Source organism: Macaca mulatta, chromosome 5 (genome assembly GCF_049350105.2).
Source record: "Macaca mulatta isolate MMU2019108-1 chromosome 5, T2T-MMU8v2.0, whole genome shotgun sequence".
Classification (NCBI taxonomy): domain Eukaryota; kingdom Metazoa; phylum Chordata; class Mammalia; order Primates; family Cercopithecidae; genus Macaca; species Macaca mulatta.
In genome coordinates, this window is record NC_133410.1 from 136,034,339 (window position 1) to 136,052,130 (window position 17,792).

The window sequence follows — 17,792 nt, forward strand, 5'->3', positions numbered from 1 at the left end:
ACCATGGAACAGTATGTGCCACAAAAAAGAACAAGATCACATCCTTAGCAGTAACATGATAAAACATACTGTATTAGTTATCTATTGCTGCTTAACACATCATCCCCAAAATTTTACTGCTTAAAACACAAATATTTATTATCTCTCACTGTTTCTGAGAGTCAGGAATCTGGGAAGGCTTAGCTCCAGATTCTGGCTTAGGGTTTCTTGTAAGTTTGCTGTCAAGGTGTTGGCCAGGCTACAGTTTCTGAAGACTCAGCTGGGGCTGGATGATCTGCTTCCATGTTCATTCATGTGGCTGTTTGGCAAGAGACTTCAGTTTCTCATAATATGGATCTCTGAATAAAGCTCCTCATTACATAGCTTCCACCAGAGCAAGTAAAACATGCATGCATAAGATTGAGAAAGAGAGAACCCAAGATGGAATCCATAGTTGTTTCATAACCTACTCTCAGAAGTGACATGCCATCACTTCTGTTATGGTCTATTTGTTTAGAAGTGAATTACTAAGTATAGCCCACATTCAAGGAAGAAGAGATTACACAAGGTCATTAATACCAAAAGGTAGGGATCACAGGGAGCCCACTTAAAGGCTGACTACCAAAGACACCCTTAAAAATTAAAAGAGGAGACACTAACAAGGAGAAAATATGTGTAACACATGTGATAAACAAAGTTTCCAGAATACATAAAGAATTCCAAGAAAGTTAAAAGAAAAAGGCAATAATCCAGATGAAAATAAGCAAATTAACAGAACAGCCCAAATATATGTCTGGTAAATATCTATCTGGAAAGTTGCCTGATCTCACTTATAATCAGAAATAATGTGAAATAAAAATAAACCACACAAATTATTTCATACCCATTCTATTAGCAAAAACTAATATGCCTACCAATACTTGGCAAGGATGTGAGGACATAGTCTCATATACTTCAAATAGAAACGTAAATCAGTGAAATCATTTTGGAGAACAATCTGGCAATTTCTAATAAAGTTGACAATGGAAATAGTCTATGGCTCAGCAGTTCTAATAATTGATACATATGGGCCAGGCGCGGTGGCTCACGCCTGTAATCCCAGCACTTTGGGAGGCCGAGGCGGGTGGATCACAAGGTCAGGAGATCGAGACCACGGTGAAACCCCGTCTCTACTAAAAATTACAAAAAATTAGCCGGGCGCGGTTGTGGGCGCCTGTAGTCCCAGCTACTCGGGAGGCTGAGGCAGGAGAATGGCGTGAACCCGGGAGGTGGAGCTTGCAGTGAGCCGAGATCGCGCCACTGCACTCCAGCCTGGGCTGGGCGACAGAGCGAGACTCCGTCTCAAAAAAAATAAATAAATAAATAATAATAATAATTGATACATATGTTGGAGAAACTCCTATACATGTGTCCCAGACATGAGTCTTTTCCAAACAAGTAAATAATGTTCCCTGCAGCCTTGTTTGTTTGTACAAATTCTGGAAACATTCTAAATATTCATCAATATGGGAATAAATTAATAAACAATTCATAAAAATGAATACCATATATCCAATACAACAAATAAACTAAATGTTGAGGCCAGCTCAGTTGTGGAGACCCTAACCCAGTGGCGCTAGAGGAATTAAAGACACACACATAGAAATATAGAGTGTGGAATGGGAAATCAGGGTTCTGACAGCCTTCAGAACTGACAGCCACAGAGTTTACCCACATGTTTATTGACAGCAAGCCAGTGATCAGTATTGTTTGTATAGATTACAGATAAACTAAAACGGGAAACAAAGGGATGGGCTGAAACAAAGGGATGGGCTCTGAGTAGTTACCTGCAGCAGGAACATGTCCTGAAGGCACAGATCCCTCATGCTATTGTTTGTGGCTTAGGAACACCTTAAGCGGTTTTCTGCCCTCAGTGGGCCAGTTATTCCTTGCCCTCATTCCAGTAACCCACAACCTTCAGCATGGGTGTCATGGTCATCACGAACATGTCACAGTGCTGCAGAGATTTTGCCTATGGCCAGATTTGGGGGCCTGTTCTCAACATGTTCCCCCTTTTTGTTTTTGCAAGATGATAAAAGCAAAAGCAGCTTTATCACGGTGAGCTACTTATCACAGGAGTCAGGATCTGCATCTGCAGACTACACAAAGACAAACAACACAGATTAAAAGCACAATCATCATTGAAATCACAGAGCCTCCAAGTGTTTTCATCCATTTTAATGGGTGAACAGCTGCTAATCTGTCTGCAACTCCTTCAAGCACTCCAGTTCCTGGCATTAAGGTCAGTTGTAACTGGGAGGCTTTATATGTTTGTTCTTTTAATTGTGCAATATCCAAAGGCAAGTTTGCAGAGTGTCCTTCTAGAAGCTTTTTTATTCTTTCCCAAATTTTGATCTTATTAAGAGCCATTAATAGTTTCCACAAATCCTTATGTTCAGATCCTACAATGGCCCATATCATTTGAGGTTGAGGTGCCACTATACTGCCAAGTTTCCAGATAATAGGAACTCTTGCCATACTTCTTATCATTTCTATCATCTGACCGTTTTGTTTAGACCAGCTGAACATAGTGTGGCCATGGCACGCAGAATGAGAGGTGCAATTTAAGCTAAACATCCCCTTAGGGGACCAATCAACAATGATTCCATAGGAATCGTTGCACAGCACCTCTGCCTGTTCTGCAATGCAATCTTCCCAAACAAGTACATTCATTATTTCTGGCCAGGTATACTTCTGTTTACAAATAGGTTTTTGAGGGCTGTATGCCTCAATTATAGGAGATTTAGTATGGTAAATACTGAGATCAGAAAGCATGTATAACTGTGTCATAGAGTGACTGCATCCAAGCATTATTGCTAGCCAAGATTGATAAATATGCCCAATAAGTATAATTGTTCTGTGTGTCAGTCCTCATTGAAGGAATACTCATGGCAATGGTGATCGCCACTATCGTAGCTATCATTAAATTACTCATTGTGACTGGTTGTCCCACTTTCCTCAGATTTTCTTCTGCCATCTGTGACAGCTTCTTGATCTGTCCCCAGGTAGGTGGCTGTGTTCAACAGATGTTGTTTGTGACAGCTGGGGTCCTCCTCAGGATCAGTCTCGACATGGCTGCAACCAGGGGGTCCTGGGGATCCTCCTGGAATCTCTTCCTTGGCATCTGGCTCATAAGGTTTCAGATGTCTTGGTATCCAAATCAGCTGCTGGTTCTGGCCTGGAGAAACACAAGCATAACCTCTACCCCAGGTTATTATTTTACCTACTTCCCAACTTTCTGTTATCAGATCTCTCTACCTAACCAGTTGTTGTGCTTCTGTCTTTGCAGCTGGTTTCTGCAGAGGTTGTTCAGCTGCTGATAGCATCTGGCCTTTAGGCAGGCTCAAAAAATTTAAAGTCGATAATGCTAGATTCAGTTGCATATGTGGTGTCCCATAGTCCCTGTTTCCTCCTTTTTGCTTCTGCAACTGCTGTTTCAGGGAGAGATTCATTCTTTCCACTATGGCTTGTCCTTGAGAATTACACGGGATACCAGTAATGTGTTTAATATTCCATATAGAGAAAAATGTAGCTAGAGTTTGGCTAGTATAGCCTGGGGCATGGTCTGTTTTAGTAGAAGCTGGAATGCCCATCCTGCAAAACACTGCAAAAGGTGACATTTAACATGGACAGAAGAGTCTCCTGATTGGCGTGTAGCACAAAGTGGGAAAATGTATCTACACATACATGTACATAAGCTAGTCTCCCAAACGAGGGAACATTTGTGACATCCATTTGCCAAAGAGAATTAGGTTCCAATCCTCGAGGATTAACTCCTCCTGTAAAAGATGAGGAATGCACCATTTGGCAAGTTAGGCATCTCTGGATAATAGCTTTAGCTTCTTTCCAGGTAATGCTGTATCTGCATTTGAGACCAGAGGCATTAACATGGGTTAAATTGTGAAAGTGTCTGGCATTAGATATTGCATTAGCAACTAGGCGATCAGCCATTTGATTCCCTGTAGTCAAAGGTCCTGGGAGAAGTGTATGAGCCCTAATATGAGTAAGGTAAAAAGAGTGTACTCTACTCCTAACTGTTGTTTGCAATTGGGTAAATAAAGTCATCAGTTATTCATCTGTATGAAATCATAACTGAGCATTTTCAACTAACTGTGTAGAAGGAACCACATATGAAGAATCAGAAATCACATTAACAGGCATATCAAAAGCAGTCAATACCTCAATTACAGCTACAAGCTCCGCTTTTTGAGTTGAAGTATAGGGCGTCTGAAAAACTTTACATTTCGAGCCAGAATAAGAAGCTTTACCATTACTAAATCCATCTGTGAAAACATTTTCAGCACCTTTAATTGGTTTAAATTTAGTTATTTTAGGGAGAATCCAATTAATTTCAAAAATTGAAACAACTTTGTTTTAGGAAAATGGTTATTGAGAATACCCCCAAAGTTAGCTAAATGGGTTGGCCAAGTAAGACTATTTATAAAAGCTTGCTGTATCTGTGCCTTCATGAGAGGGACAATAATTTTTCCAGGCTCTTATCCATGTAACTTAACAATCTGAGTTCTCCCATTTCCTATCATAGTAGTGATTTGATGCAAATAAGGAGTTAAGAGTCCGTGAATTTATATGTGGAAGAAAAAGCCATGCTACTAAGTCCTGCTCTTGGACAATAACACCAGTAGGTGAAGGCTGAGTTGAAAAAAATTAGCAAATCTAAAGTCTTTTCTCAATCTATTCTATTTATTTGAGTCTTATGCACTTGTTTCTCCATTAGCTGTAACTCTGCCTCAGCCTCCTTTGTTCATTGCTGAGGGCTAGTGAGACTAGGATCTCCTCTGAGGATAGAAAATAGATGACTCATGGCATAGGTAGGAATGCCTAGAGCAGGTCGTATCCAATTGATGTTCCCTAGTAATTTGTAAAAGTCATTTAATGTTTTAAATTGATCCCTATGTATGGTTACTTTCTGTGGCACTATTGTAGTGTCATTTACTACTTGTAGTGTCCCCAAGTAGGAGTAAGGAGTAGTAGTCTGAATTTTGTCAGGAGCTATAATAAAACCAATGTGAGAAACCAAGTTTTCCAAGCGATCATAACATTGGAGTATTATTTCTTGAGTGGGGGCAGCACAAAGTATATCGTCCATACAATGAATAATGTAACACTGTGGAAATTTTTTATGAGTAGGTTCAATTGCTTGCCCTACATAAGTTTAGCAAATTGTTGGACCATTTAACATGCCTTGTGGCAACACTATCCAATGAAAACACTTAGCAGGCTGCAGGTTGTTTACTGTAGGAATTGTAAATGCAAACCATTCACAGTCTTGCTCAGCTAAAGGGACAGTAAAGAAACAGTCTTTTAAATCTTTGACTATTAAAGACTAATTTTTGGAAACATAGCAGGAGAAGGCAGTCCTGGCTGTAATGCCCCCATAGTTTCTATAACTGAATTAATGGACCTTAAGTCAGTTAACATTCTCCATTTACCTGATTTTTTCTTAATAACAAAGACTGGAAAGTTCCAGGGGGGAAATGTTGGAGCTATGTGTCCTTTTACTAATTGTTCACTCACTAAGTCCTCTAAAGCCTCCAGTATCTCTTTTACTCAGTGGCCATTGTTCTATCCAAATTGGCTTATCCTTTAACCATTTTAAAGATATAGGTTCTGGAGGCTTAACAATGGCTGCCATCAAAAATGATATCCTAAACCTTGGCAGAAACTTTGTCTTTCCACTTGAAGTGGTTCCTTCAAACTTTGCAAATTGTTTCCTAGTCCCATACCAGGGACATACCCCATTTCATGAATCATATGTAGACTTTGAGGGCGGTATAATTACTCTGGAATTAGAACTTGTGCTCCCCATTGTTGTAATAAATCTCTTCCTCATAAATTTACAGGTACAGAGTTATAATTGGTTGAATAGTCCCAGGTTGTCCATCAGGCCCTTCACAATGCAAAATATACTACTTTGATATACTTCAGGGGCTTTACCAACTCCAACTATGTTAAACTAAGCAGGTTGAATTGGCCATGCAGATGGCCAGTGCTGTAGAGAAATGACTGAAATGTCTGTATCTACCAAACCTTTAAATTTCTTTCCCTGAATAGTTATTACACAGGTAGGATGTTTATCAGTAATTTGATTTACCCAATAAGCTGCTTTGCCTTGTTTATTTGTGCTTCCAAATCCTCCTGTTCATTTAATTTCACTTTTCTCCATTTCCACATACAGCATAATCAGAAGCTATGCTATACACTCTCCTGGCTCTGATTTCCAGGGAACAGAAGTAGACATAACAATTTGAATTTCCCCATTGTAATCTGAATCAATGACTCCTGTATGTACTTGCACTCCTTTTAAATTTAAACTAGATCTACCTAGAAGTAATCCTACCGTCCCTGCTGGCATCATCTGACTACAGACAGCAACGTTCTTTAACAGTCCCATTACAAAAGGAAAACCTGGTCCATATTGATTAATAGCTTGTTTAAATTCTTGGAGTAGTTTAAAGGGAAAAGGCTCAAATGTAGCTATAATATTTCCCTGTTGATCTGGGGGCGGGGGGGATGTATTCTAACAGGGAACTGCCAAGCCTCTATATCATCCTCTCTTCTAGCTTGCTGGATTCCTGCCTGAATAGAACTGAGAGCGGTCGCTCGAGCCACTGCCCAAACAGTCACTGGGACAACTACTTTTTGCCTAGTGTCCTCCAGAAAAGAAAGATCTGGAGGGTCAGGCCACTCTTTTTCTTCAAAATAATGAGGGGGTGCAGAAGGGTAGGGACAAACCTCTCCCTCCTTTGCCACTTTAGCTTTAGCTGGCAAACAAATCTGCTCTGCTCTGTCAACTCTTATGTTACTTCGCTATACTCTCCTTCCTCCTCATCATTAGTGTGAAAAGGTTCCAAGGTGGAACAAACCAGAGCCCACACTTGTCCCATTGTTACCCTGATTCTTCCGAGCTCCCCTTCTTACTCAACACAGAGATTGCTTTAGAGTACTCGGGTGTCCTCCAGCATAGTTTCACATTCTCCAACTGTCACTCCAGCAACCCTTTAACCCAGGTTCGAGCCCCACATATGGGCATCACTTGCCGAGGCCAGCTCAGTCATGGAGACCCTAACTCAGCAGTGCTAGAGGAATTAAAGACACACACATAGAAATACAGACTGTGGAATGGGAAATCAGGGGGTTGACAACCTTCAGAGCTGAGAGCCACAAACAAGAGTTTTCCCCATAGGTTTATTGACAGCAAGCCAGTGATAGTATTATTTGTATAGATTACAGATAAACTAAAATGGGAAACAAAGGGATGGGTTGAAACAAAGGGATGGGCTCTGGCTAGTTCTCTGCAGCAGGAACATGTCCTTAAGGCACAGATCGCTCATGCTATTGTTTGTGGCTTAGGAACATCTTAATCAGTTTTCTGCCCTGGGTGGACCAGGTGTTCCTTGCCCTCATTCCAGTAAACCCACAACCTTCAGCGTGGGCATTATGGCCATCACGAACATGTCATAGTGCTGCAGAGATTTTGTTTATGGCCAGTTTTGGGGCCAGTTTATGGCCAGATTTGGGGGCCTGTTCCCAACATTAAAACTATGAATATCATCATATATAGATCACAAAGCAATATTGAATAAAAAAACAGATTGTGGAATAATATGTGAACCAAATGCATATATGTACAAATATTTCTAATATGCACAAAGCACAATTATACTGTTTATAAATATATTAAAATAGTTAAAGTATCAAAACATGAATCATAAAGATACATCCTGAATTCATGATAGTGACGGACTCTGGGGAAGAAAATAAAAGGTCATTATTTTAATAATAAAATTGGAAGAAAAAATGAAAACAATTTATCTTTGTTGGTTCCAGATGATACTATTTTGTTCTTTGTAACTTTCTGTATCTATTATATTTTTCACAAAATATGCCACTTGAGTACCTGGTCACCATACCCTGACAATCTAAATATGAGTAAGACACACTCCTTATTCAAAAGAAACTTACAGTCTCATATCAGTGAGTTCCTGATCTATAAACACCTTAAAATTCAGTGAGTTAAAATAGCACTCATTTATTCTTCTGGATTTGAGCTAAGGAAAAACAGTAACACATGAGGCCTTTTGAAGCCTACATTTATAACTGGCATGAAGTCACTTCACCGAATTTTGTTGGACAAAGCAAGGCACAATGACCATGCCCAGCTTCAAGGAGTGGGAAAGATGGACCTGCACCCTAGTTTCTGTACCACTTCTTCCACTGTACTTCCATTGTGTCCTCCCCGTCTCTCTCCCTTTTTGGTTTTAAGCTTTCTATTAGCATATCATTTCTTTCTAAAGTAGAATTGCAGTACCTTTTAGCATGAAGATTTTGGTTTCTAAAAATTATAAGGAGATTCCTCAGAGGGCAGTTAATACTGAAAGTAGCTCAAAAAGAGTCACTGTTTTCAAAGTTAGATATTTCTGAATGAAAATGCATAAAAGCAGCCTTATTTCCTTTCTTCAGTTTTAAATGAAACAAAATTAAATTTATTTTAAATTTCATAATGTTTCCAATTAAAGTATCATGTTAACTTAGAATAAAAGCAGTGACGATCCTGTAAATGTCACTTCACTAATTCTTGTTCTTGCTATAAAGAGTTTAAAGTAAACAAACAAGGGAAATGGCTATAATAAAGGAAAGAAACAACAAAACCTTAGGTTTGTATGGCTTCTTAGATGGACAGTTATTGGTTTTTTGCCACTTTATAGATGATGTACAAAGAGATTAAAAACAAAATATCTTCAGAATTAAGATATTAAGGTAGAAAAATATCCTAAAGTATTAAGGAACAGAGAGATTAAGAGACATGCCTATTTAAGTGGAAACACCAGGCTTTGGCTTGAGTGTTTTCACTTATCTCCCAGAATTCTTTGCACAATACCAAGCTGTAACAATAGATGAATTTGCATTTTTCTTCCTGAGTTGAAAAAAACAGTAGTAAAGGATTGCCATCTATCTGAACAAGCATGACTGAAAAGACCAATGAATTTGGTAATTTTCCAAAACTCTTAGCTTAAGAAAGATTATTTTAATCAATACATAATTTTTTGACATTTATTTTTACCAAAAATTTTCATCTCACCCATATCAGTCTCTAATTTTTATTTAATCACCTTATTTCCATAAATATTTGTGTTCTCATCAGCTGTTGCTTTTCTCATGAGCCATACTGTTCTGTTATCTGAGAACATCCTAAGGGGTCTATTTCAGTATGTTTGGCCATACTATGATTTCCAATAACTCACCAAAAAAAGAAAAAGAGCTCACCAATTTTAGTCATCTAGTGAAGCAGATAATTTCGAAGATGTCTTTTCTAAGTTCTTCTTAGAAAGAAGTTGAGCCTTCCAATCCTATGATGATTACTTTTATGTGTCAGTTTGACTGGGCCACAGAGTTCCCAGATAATTGATTAAACATTATTTCTGGGTGTGTCTGTGAAGCTGTTTCTGAATGAAATTAACATCTGAATCAGTAAACGGAGTAAAGTAGATTGCTGTCCCCAGTGTGGGTGTGCCTTATCCAATCTGTTGAAGGCCTAAATAAAGTAAAAGGCTAAAAAAGCAAGAATTCTCTCCCTCTGTCTGACTGTCTCTGAGACATTGGTCTTCAGAATTAGATTCAGCCTGGAACTTACACTGACTCTCCTGTTCTCAGGCCTTTGGACACAAATTGAAACTATATCATTAGTTCTCCTGAATCTAGATCTCTCCATAGCCATTTGATCCAATTGCTTAATTTATATACGTGAATATTGTGTGCGTGTGTGTGTGTGTGTGTGTGTGTGTGTCCTATTGGCGCTGTTTCTCCTAAGAACCCTAATACAAGTCCCAAAATGGAATCCTGCACAATTCCACAACTGACTAGTCAAGTAACCAATCAGCCAATATCCTGGGCTATCATTTTACTTGCATAAAACTTTTGAGTATTTCAATAACTGTCAAAAAGCTAATAATTTGGTAGTTAGTAGTAATATAGGATGATAGAATATTAGGACTAGAAAAACCTAGAACCTCTTAAAACCTCTTACAGGTTATCTAAATTGAACCCCTTCATTGTAAACATAAGGAAAAAAATTATAAAAATTAAGTGACTTACCCTGGCCAAAGTCAAAGACAAAACTGTAAACCAGATGTGTCTTCAGATTGTCTTTATCCAGTCTTCCTTCCACTCCACTAAATTGTTTTTATAGATGTAACTACAGTTTGCCCTGAAGTCTCTGCACTTTCTCTCATGGTCTCTCATTATGAACATAAGACACTAGAAGATGGCTAGTTGAATGCAGGCATGGGTGTAATCTACTCCCCTGTAGAATGGAATACAGTTTAACCATATATCCTCCCAAGTAGCAGTCAGCCAGTGTCACATAGGTACTAACCACTGATATTTAATGATCACATTCATAAGACCAACTTCCTAGAACAAAATTATGGTGACTATAGGTAAAGAACAGAATATATTGTACTGCCTCTTCATTTATCTAGCCTCAAAACATTTTTCCAAATATGTAAGGGGCAAAGTCCTTGTTGGGGTAATTTTACAGTAAGTCACAAAATGAAGTACTAAGAAAATTAATTCATTCTACAATTCAAAGTCGGAAGCAAGTGCTTGGGATGGATGATTGAGAGCCATTTACACAGGCAAACTCCCTGAAAGACAAAACATGCAGAAACTGAGGAATATCAAGGAACTATTCACATACTGAACACCAAAAGAGACTTCATGCTATTCAGAGAGGGGATCTAGATCTGAGAATACAGCACAGATTACCAACTGGATACTGTCTATTTGATACTCTAGATTCAAATACTATTAGGTTGGTGCAAAAGTACTTGTGGGTTTTGCAAGTTCATTTACCCAGAATTTCCAGGACTTAACCTACTTAAATTATCAGATACCCAGAGTTTAGATACTAACTTCAAAAGATATCAACAATTTAAAAAATATGGCCCTTCTCCAGCATCTTCCAGATGCATTCTCTTAATTTAGATTCCATTAAATGAATGAGTACACACACACACACACACACACACACACACATATAATAACAGTTCATCATAAAGTCACTGGGATAATATCATCAGGACACACTCCAAATTATACTTCAACTATTACTATAGGTTTTCATTTAAAAATTATTTGTAGCAATTTCCTTTGTTTGCATGCTTCTGATATCTGGTCTCTGAGTCAAAAGATAAAAGAATCCCACTACTTCTACATTAAATTTGGAAAGCAGTATTAGTTTCCTGTAAATGTGTGTTATCATATTGTTGTATTACAAAGCATTGGCAATAACCAATGATCAAAAAGAAATGGGACTTTTTTGCTGGAGAAGTAAAATTAAGCCCTGAATCTTACCACCTCCACATATACACACATACATCTGTCCTCCACACACACATCTACACATATCCTAACACTCTCTAAGGCTAACCCTCACTCCAATTTCCTCTTGCAAATGCCAAGATGGAGGCAGAGTTCAGTTTGATTTCTGTGGTGTTTGTTTTTAACAACTAAACCCAAACCTACCTTAATTATGGCCAACATAAATGAATTAAATTAGAAGAATTTGCTGAGAAAACCAATTTTCTGACAGTCATAAATGTGAGTATTACTAAGCCCACAGAAAAGCCTTCACATTGGTATAATCTACTTGCATCATCTAGAAGGGAACACAGAATAAAGAACTCATTAAAAAAACAGTTGATCCAGTGTAGTTTACAACATATCCTGAGTAGATGAGTGTGGCGAGGGGGCATACTGGACACTGGAACCAACTACATCCAGAAGTGAAAAATGGCCAGATTGTACCTAAGTACAATCCACAGATGAACGATAGATAGTTATACTGATAATAATGTAGCAACTACTTATTTCTCTAGTTTAATAATATTGGTACATAAAACTCACCAGCAAAGGAGAACATACACATTGAATGCAGCTACAAGTGACCATTTCATAAAAATGCTTTCAATGTTTAAAAAAAAAAAAAAAAAAAAAAAAACCCTATCTTCACTGACCTACTCTCATTCTGTTCAAGATACTTCCCCACAGCTTCAGATTCTCACTCACCAAATGCCCTTCGCATCACATGTGTTCATCCTACTTAAACTGGCTGAGTAAGGCTGTATTTTATGTGTATTAGGTAATTCTTTCCTATGATACTTGCCAAAAAACATGTTTTCTTTTGTCTTATGGTAAGTTTCTTCAGGTTAGATTCTAGTTGGGAGATATCACTCAAACTGCTATATTTATTTATTTTGACACTCAAAAATAATTTTACTTGCTACAGAGTGGAAATATAATTTAAACATCTGCTGCTGAAACACCCGTCTTTGATACAAGGCATATTCATTGGCACAGTAATAAGCACTCCCAAAAATAAATACATAACGCACACTCTAAACACATTTGTACCACACATTGAAAAATAAAAGGAACAGATTTCCTTTTGGATCATGGATAAATGTATCATTTCTCTGGAAAACAAGGCTCAGCCAATTTGTCAAAATTATTGAGCTCAAAGTAGGAAGGTTTTTTGTTTTTGTTTTTGTTTTTTAGCCTACTGGATTTTTGATATTTGAATTTAATAAAGAGGCTTTAAATAGCCTTCTTGTGCATGTTGTCACTCTGAAAATAAGAACTATAAGCTCCTGCTTTTAAATTGTTCCCCAAATGTTCCCAGAAAGCCAGAGAGATTTAAGCCAAAGAGCTCACCCCATGCCTTCTATCTCATTCATGAATTTCTAGAGCTCCAACTAAAATTGAAAGTAATTTACATCTGCAATATTCAGACTGAATTAAATTTCATGTTCAATCTACACCCCCCAGAAATGTTGAAGTTATGAAGGCATTATGAACTTATAATACCATGCAAATTCCAGGTAGCCCTGTGACTTCATTCCAGGTGGAATTCTTAAGTTAATGAAGCTAAGAGTACTTGCTCTCTGCCATATTGCAAATAACTATATTTAAGCCCTGGAGTCTACTACGGCTTCATCTGTAGCTCTGCTACTTATCTTCGAAAATCAGCAAGAAATCAAAGTTCCTTTTTAAACACTGAATAAGCAGCAAGCATACATTCAAAAGAACTGTCTTCTATACATTATCCTGGAAAGTCTTCATATCTTTTAAAAGAAAAGTGATTTCACAGATGCGCTTGAATAAATAAAGGAAATTTTCGGTTGTCTGAAAAAAAATGTCTCTTTAGTCAATGAACCAGAAACAAAGACTGAAAAAAGCATGGCTTGTTCAGTTTTGAAAGTCCTGTTAACCACTCCACTGAGCTCCACTCTAGAATCAAAATGTCAAGTCTTTTGTCTTCCTGTCATGTATTGTAGAAACAAAAATGTTCATAAAAGAACTCTTTTTTTCATATGAAAGTACTAGAGTCATACATATGGGATTCATATTTAAATTTAAATAACACTCATTTTGTCTTAACATTTTATTGTCATTTTAACTTTTACATTAATCCATAGATTTACACTTCGCTTATTATTATTAGCTTATGTGTTCAGATTTCTTAAGAGTGTCATGTGACCTTTTAAATTTAATATAAATTAGAAATATTCCGTACTCTCCACCACAGTCAGAAGTCCACATTGTTACTTAGACGTCTCTATCTCTCCTGTCAAACAACAAAATCAAGTCAACAGGTGTGAGCTTGAGAAGCAGCCTTAGTCATCCCAAACTACACTCCCCTATCTGCTTGGCGCTCACAGCTCTACTCCCCTTTAGTTTTCCCCAGTTCAGCTTTGACCCCTGGTCTTCCTACTGTGTGGTTCTTGGTCATTGCTAAATGACTTAAAGGTATTTTTTCGTCGATCTTCTCCTTCATCCTGAGTGATTCTAAACTCTCACTCCTTCTGGTGGCTCCTCCATTTCCAGTTTGAAGAGATCTTCTTATTTCATATGATTTTTAGATAATTAGGATGAGTAATTATCTAAAAATTAACTGAAGATAAAGTAATTATCTTCAGTTCTTATGGAGATGGGTTTATTTTTAGCAAGTAGCCAAAAATATATCCAAATTATGTGTTCAGTGAGTAAGCTGTATATACACACATATATGGCTTTTCCCAAGCCTCAATCAGTCCATTAGCTATCAAAGCCTACATTTTATATATAAACATGTGCCATCCTGGCTCACTGCAACCTCCGCCTCCCGGGTTCAAGCGATTCTCATGCCTCAGCCTACTGAGTAGCTGGGATTATAGGTGTATCCCACCATGCCTGGCTAATTATTGTATTTTTAGTAGAGACAGGGGTTTCACCATGTTGGCCAGGCTGGTCTCAAATGCCTGACCTCAAGTGATCTGCTGGCCTCAGCCTCCCAAAGTGCTGGTATTATAGGCATGAGCCACCATGCCTGGCCAAAAAAATTTTTAATGATTTTCCTAAAATACATTTTCTATGTGATTCAGCCTAAATGGGGTAAATAAAACACATCCACTATTATCTAGGACTTCACTACACATACACACAAAGTAAGGGACAGATTTCTGGCTTCATGACAGTTACTAGCAAATTTCCTAGTCTCTCATTACTTATTTCCCCAAAATGTTGTTCGCTACCATTCCATGAGAAAATGTTCAATTTAAATCTTAAACCGAAGGTTTGTATCAATCTTCACTGCTCTTTTTAAGGGTGTGGCTTATTTGATTTCAGTAATGTGGTAATAACTACTCTATGCACAACACAGCCAATTTAGAACCATTTTTTATAATTTTTCTTTTTCCAACTTAAGATCACTAGGTATAAACTGAGTTATTCTAAGTGGAAGAGAGTCTAACATCAGTTGCTATTTAAATCCTGACATACTGTCATCTGTTGCTTTATAATTTGTGCCAAATTACTTCAGCCCAAAGCAAAGCACATGAAATTCTCATTATTAAATTTGCATATACTGAAGTTATTACTAAACTTTGAAACATTAAATATGATATGGTTACAGTTTAGTCCAAACTTATGAGTATTGGTAAGAACAGAAAAAAGTTAATACATCATCTATAGATATAAATATAAAATGAAATATATTCCTGCTATAATTCTACTACTAATGGAGAACAGAAAATTCAAACAGGCCCATTAACAACAAAGACATTATAAAAGGTGTAATCCTCTTCAAAATATCCAACAGAAGCCTTACTTTGTTAAAAATTAGGTGTTCACCAAGCAACTATTCATTGTATGAACTTGAATTTGCCCAACCTTGGGTACTGGAGGTTCTCAGTATCATAATAAGATTAATTTTTTATAAACACATCAACACATATTCAAATAAACATTTTTGTTTCCTTCTAATGCTTCATACAAGGATAATCTTGGTAGGTCATAAACTTATTTCAAAAATACAACTTAAATGAGTTTTGTAACTCATGTAGAATGACCTTTGTAGTCAATAAAAATTCATATATTGTTACTTTGAAGCCACCTTTTAAAAATCTTGAAGCCATAAAATTATAAAGATAAAATACATCTTTAAATGTTCTAGTCACACACCTCATGTTATAGATGAAAAAGGAAAGGAAGTCTAAAGAAGACAAATAATTTGCTTAATGTTATAGACTCAGTTATACTTGTAAAACCAGGACTATTACCTAGAACTAATTACTGGATCCAGAAATAAATTATAATATTACCTGAAGCTCTTTAGTATCTCTTATTTCTGTGTAAAAAAAAAATTTGCTAGGTTAAACAAGGAACAGATTTCATTTGATTAACTGATCTTCAAATGATTTTCAAACTCACGCAACTGAAGATTGCTAACAAAAATACCCATGAAGATAATCAAATACATGTAATAAAATGATAAATTTTTGCCTTGAATTTGAAGATGTGCAAATTCAAATTTTCAAAAGTACTGAGAAGAGTAAAATGAGATGCCATTTCTTTGCTTGTCAGAGTCTATATCAGAACTTTTTCTTAAAATGCTTTTGAAAAGGCCATAACTGATTATAAATCAGACTGCTAATTTATCCATAGATTTTGATGTGGAAATTGACTTCAAGGCATATATTACTAAGGAAATAATCCAAGAAACTGACAAATATTTATCTACAAAAATGTTCCTCACAATGTATAATGGCAAAGAAAGAGGAGGAAGAGGAGGAGGAGGAGGAAGAGGAGGTAGAGAAGAAGAAAGAGGAGAAGGAGAAGAAGAAATTTAAATGACCATCAGAAAGAAAATAATTATGGAAGAGCCATATGAAAAATAGTATGCAGTCATTAAAAATTATCTTTTTAGAATAACTTTTAGTGACAAAGAAATAAAGAATCACAATACTACAATACATTTTAAAACCCAGGTATCAAATAATCATACAATGTGATGCAATTTTACCATATATGTTTATAAAAATGATAAATAGAAAACAACATATATAAAAATATTAGCAGTGGTTATCTCTGGGTAATAGAGGTATACAAGATATTCCTCAATCTTATACTTTCTATATTTTTCCAATTGTTTGCAATGAACATGGGCTATTCTTAGAAATAGAAATACAAATTTTTAAAGGCAAGGGAATCTGAAAGCACCATTTTATAGCACAATTGTATTCCCATTCCTCTGTCAATAGAGTCTGTATGCTGTACTCTCTAAGAGCCCTGTCTCAGTTTTGCTTATTACTTATCCCAACCAGCACTTCCTCCCCCAATACCTTCCATTTGTTTGTTTATTAATATAGTCTCAACGTAGGATGCACAGAAGAGAAAGTTAAATGTTTTTCATATGCTTAAGCGTATCCCAAAATAAGCACATAAATTCCAGCTTGGAGTTAAATTCTGAGGTCCCAAACCTCTGAGCCAAAATGTCAGTAATGCGTTTCTTAGTAGTTTGTTACTGATAAAGGAAGTGAATGCTTGGTTTTCAAATGAAAGAACACTTATCCATAGAAAGAGGGAAAGGTAGAAGCTACTGGAAGTAAAATTCTCCTCTGACATTAGCTTGAGCTTCTTAACTCTTATCAAGTTTAATGCATAGAGTCTTTAGGGAGTCATTCTGATTCCTCTGTGTAATGGGACATAAAGTTATTACTAACTCTGTATTAATACCCCAAATATAAATACACAGGGATATGCTTTAGATGTTTTGTCCCTTCCAAATCTCATGTTGAAATGTGACAGCCAATGTTGGAGGTGGGCCTACTGGGAAAGGTTTGGGTCATGAATGTCCTGTCCTCATGAATGTCCTGTCCTCACGGTAATGAGTGAGTTCTCACTCTATGAGTTCACACAAGCTCACACAAGCTCTGGTTGTTTAAAAGAGTCTGACACTTCCTCCCTCATTCTCTTGTTCCCTCTCACCACGTGATGCGCCTGCTCCCCCTTCATCTTCCATCGTGATTATAAGCTTCTGAGGCCGTCATCAAAAGTAGATGCCAGCCAGCACTATGCTTCTTATACAGACTACAGAACCTTGAGCCAAATAAACCCCTTTTCTTTATAAATAACCCAGCCTCAGGTATTATAGCAACACAAGATATTATAGCAACACAAAACAGATTAACACATACTGGCTTGACAAAACATTGTCAAAAATATCTACGACTAAAAAGAAATTAATTTACATGCACTCTTCATGAAACCCTACCAAAATAACATCTGGTGGAGACTGGATATTTAAAAGCAATTTCAGTTAACCTCATGTCTAAAAATCCCATTGTTATTCTGAATATAATAAGCAATTACTCTGCATATCCTATACAGCCAGAAATTTACTGGACTAGTGGTTATACTTGATTTAAAAAAAAAAA

The 17,792-nt window shown here is 36.9% G+C and overlaps 1 long non-coding RNA gene and 1 other non-coding gene across 2 annotated transcripts in view; one reads left to right on the top strand and one right to left on the bottom strand.

Moving 5' to 3' along the window:
- Positions 1-17,792, bottom strand: part of LOC106998492 (uncharacterized) — a 255,740-nt gene that overhangs the window by 167,876 nt on the left and 70,072 nt on the right. The window lies entirely within an intron of this gene.
- LOC144341196 (small nucleolar RNA SNORD66) lies at positions 9,384-9,464 on the top strand. The gene has a single exon (XR_013417981.1). It is a non-coding gene; the product is annotated as a small nucleolar RNA SNORD66 (small nucleolar RNA).